Genomic DNA, 4,414 nt, shown 5'->3' with positions numbered 1-4,414 from the left:
ATATATAAATACATGAAAATATTAGGTGGTAAGTGAATGCCTCATATTAATATATATTATCTCGTGGAAATCTGAACTAATCAGGTCTCCGCTAGCCTGGAGGGCTTCACCTCTGGGCTAGAGCGCCGTCCGGTCTCGTCTATGTTTGATTAGTCCTCTCTGCTCTTCGTTACAGGTGTTCAGTGCATGTAAACCATGCATTATTTCACACATAATAATCTATTCACATGTATGAGTCGTCTGCGACTGTTTTATCATTTATGAATAACCTTCAAGTGGTACTAAAATATTTTAGATAATTTGAATCATAAAGATTACCACGTGCATTCAATATTTGAAAAAAAAGATAGATTTATATGCATATATATCACTCAAATCTTATGTATTTATATATCTAACCTTTAAATTTCAATTTTTATATTAATGCATATTATATATGATGAGTGGTGTTTTATTTTCTGGAAGTTAATATAGTTATATTTTTATGTGACGTGAAAAATTTGGGTTTAAATGTAAAAGAGATAATTTAGTTGTTAGATATGTAAATATCTACAAATTGGGTGTAAGTATGTAAATGCCCCAAAAAAATCTAGAGCTTGTGAGTTGTGACCGGCGTTTTTCACGTGGAATTTGCAGTGAGATCAGGTTTTGATTTTCGTGGGGAGTTGAAAAGGTTATTATTATTATGTAAATGCTGACTTTGAGGCGCGTCGATGCACTGTGTTCAGGAAGATGTTATGTTATGGTGCTCCGTTAGTTCATGGTGTTGGTGGTTTTTCAGGACAGTGCTTTGTTACTTGATAACATTCGTCTTGGACTATGTCTGGGACCTCGCGGCAACGAGCAAGTTTTAAACGAACCGAACACGAACACAAGCTTTGTTCGTTCGTGTTCGGTTCGTTTACACCCCTAATGTCTGGGACCTCGCGGCAACGAGCAAATGTGGTCAATGGCGGTTGACAAGCAATGGTCGGCTGTTGTAGGAACATGAAGCGTTTGTCCGGTCTTTGGTCTGGAACGACACTGTAATTCACCTCATTTGCAAAGCAGCTCCAGGTCCAGCTCTCTTTTTGATTGAAGGCCTATGTCCATTTTCATTAAGAGGGTAGAACTCTATTTATAGAATATAGAACAAGTCTCCCTACAAATAACGAAGGAATTTGGACTACTCTATCATATGGCCTATAGAGAATCCTTTGATGGACATTTAAGTGCATTAACGATGTTGGAATTAAGCGATCTTAGGCTCATTGAATTTGTCTCCAGACTTAATTCGGCTATAAACTTTTCAAATTTTAAATTTGCACAACCTTTCAATTAGCCGCCAAATACTTCCAAAAGTGGTTCAGTAGCTCAATCCAAGCTTGATTTGAGTCGAATTGGAAGTGTTTGTCTCATCTTTAACGTAAGTTTGTTGAAATCTAAGTTCTGTATTGTTTTTAATTAAAGTTTGAACTTTTCTTGCTTAAAAATGCTCCTAAATTCATGCCAATCGTCTCAAGCTTCGAGTAAAATGAAAAATTTTATTGATGAAATCAATAACTAATATCCCCCATATCTTTATTAGTCAAATAATCATCTAAATAATGAAACTTATGATAAAGTCTTTGGCTGTGTTATATATTTTCAATAAATTCCTCGAGACACCATGACTGTATTTGAATTCTTTTAATAGGCAATAAGCTTTCAACTTGAATAAATTTTAACTCTACGTGTCCAAATGTTCATTTTGTTAAGCATATATGAAAAAAAAATTATCCAATTTAATTATTTATGAAGTTAAAATCAGCATTCATCTCTTAAAGCATATAAACAAATTAAATAGAAATTTCTGTTGATGATGCCTTGTTACATGGAAATGGAAATATAAACATTTTGGCTGAATAACCGACTTCAAGCAAATACAAAGTTTTTAATTGTAAGGTTTAATTTAGTTAATTATGTTAAAAATATTACAACTAATATTGGAACAATATATATATTAGCATGATTTTTTTTATTTTTTTGGAACATAAAAAGACTCTTAGCATTCTAATGCATTTAAGAGGGTTCGTTGGATCATGTGTTATTATTTCTCAATTAATTGAGGAGAGACCTTATGGAAGAGGTAAAAGGGAGCTGAGGAATTTTTAGAGAGTCTCGCTCCTTCAACTTTGGTCAAGGAGAAAGGAGGAAAAATTTGTTGAGAAAGAGAGAGAAAATTTTTAGAGAGTACAAGAGTCGTAGTCTCTGCTTCTTTCCTTTTACCTCCTATTTATACGCCGTAGTCTATGTGCCCGTGTCAGAGGCCAAAGAAATAAATAAAAAACTACATTATATGTTGTATTGTATGAAGCCTAAGTAGATTCGACGTCGATAAGAACTTTAGCATGGATGCCACGCGGCCAACAAATGGATTTATAGATGACAATGAAATAAAGTTCTCTTCATTTGTCCTCAAATAACTATTCATCAAGCTCGGTGAAGTAACCAAGTAGCGATCAACGAGCTCGATAGAAGGATTTTATCGGTACAAACGAGCTTAATTAAAGAATTTGGGACATATGAGCGAGCTCGGCCGGAGGAGCTCACTTGAAAGCTTAAGATTGGTTAGACAGGTCATAGTAACTCATATGAATGCTGGCGAGCTTTGGAGGTACTCGCTAAGTCCTTTTGGGCAGCAATAAGTTATGTATCTTGTCTCTCCAAAAGTATGGTTATTGAATCCTAGATTGACTTTTGTGAACACACCTCGAGAGTAAGGAGTCGGGTGAATTAGAGAACAAAGTGAATCAAGAGTTACTGTAAAGAGAACCGAGGAAGCTCCAATAGCCTGCCTACCTTTGGTCGTCTTTTTCTCTTATTTATAAGAATGTATTGAGTACAATTACAGAAAGTAGGGAACAATTATAGAAATCATTCTAAATATGACCAGTGCTCTAATAAATTGAATGGAATTCATTCCATATTTGTATTACAATTTGAATTTTGATATGGTTGTAATTGGTTAATCGATTCACTAGAATGTGGCTGAGTGAGGCAATGGACTGGGTGAGGACGGTGTCTTGTGTTTGGTCAACCAAGGCATTCGGTCGAAAGACAATCTCATTCGTCTTGGTAAAAGCAGGTTGGTCATTCAATCACGATCAGAAGGTTTCTGCTTATGCTTCTGTCGGTCGGTCGGTCGCCTGATGAGCTAATTTATTTTTGTCGGGTGAACCGTGACTCACTTGTAGCTTTGGCTTAAGTCTTAAGGAGCCTGAGTTTCTTCTACCTGGTCGATTAGTTGCTTCAGTCGAATACCCCTATTTGCAAGGTCTTAAGGGGATCTTGTCATTTCCTCGGTGTTGTATTCGATGAGACTTGCTGCTATATTAAATTATGCATCACCCTCGGCGAATCTTGTCATTATTGGGCGAAATGTCATCTCTAGTGATTTGACCTGTCCAGAGTTTAGAGACACGACTTCATCTACTTGGCGGTGACTTGTCGGTCGACTATTTAAGCTTCTTGTTTTTGTTCATTCATTCTATTTGAGATTTGCGCAGGTAGTTCTAATGTATACATATTAGTTCCCCAAATTTTTTTGCTCCATGATTGTGAAGGTTGTAATAAGGATATGAAAATTATTATATTAATCATGTCATAAAAATCAAGAAAATTTAAGGATTAGTTCTTCCCGTATTTTCATGTTCGGCGTGTTTTATAAATAAGGTCAGGAGTTGGGTTTTCCATCTTTTGCCAAAGTTTTTCAAGATGCTCTGTAGGCATCATGTCGGGTGGCATGAGCAAGAAGACGATCAACCTGAACCTATTGATCATGTGTGGTATATACCTGCTCCGACATCTGCCCCAAAAAAGAAAAGAGGCAAGAGACGGTTGGTCTCGAGTTGGTCGATCGGGTTGCTTCTTCCGAGAGGCCATAAAGATGGTCACCAAAGAGGCTCTGGAAACTCGTGAGTGCTAGCCCGAGCGAGGTTAGGGTTGTGGTTGACCTGTCGGCCCCATCCGGGGAAAACAACAATTGTCATAGCCGATGACAGAGGTGGCAGTTGAACCTTTGTTGCTGACCTAGGAGGAAAAGGTCGAAAGCAGCATAGCAGGAGAGGAAGGTCGTCCCATGCTGGGTCAGAGCTTGAGAGGCTTGTGGTATGTAAAAAATTTCTTTCGACTTTTGCCGGCATAATAACTTAGTCTTCCTTCTCAAAAGTAGATGTTCCGGTCGGGTCGGAGCTTTAGAGGCTCATTTGGATGTAAAAAATTTCTTTTGACTTTTATTGGCGTAGTAACTTATTTTTTTCTTGATTTTCTAACATACTATTTTTTTTCCCTTAATTTTTTGATATATTGTGAATGATAATTGCACGATACATTCAATTGCATATATCTTGCTTCCTCAACTACATGATTTTTATGTCCTTTCAGTAATTATATA

The sequence above is a fragment of the Phalaenopsis equestris genome, unplaced genomic scaffold, assembly GCF_001263595.1.
Source record: "Phalaenopsis equestris unplaced genomic scaffold, ASM126359v1 Scaffold000038, whole genome shotgun sequence".
Lineage (NCBI taxonomy): Eukaryota > Viridiplantae > Streptophyta > Magnoliopsida > Asparagales > Orchidaceae > Phalaenopsis > Phalaenopsis equestris.
Note: the sequence above shows the minus strand (reverse complement) of the source record.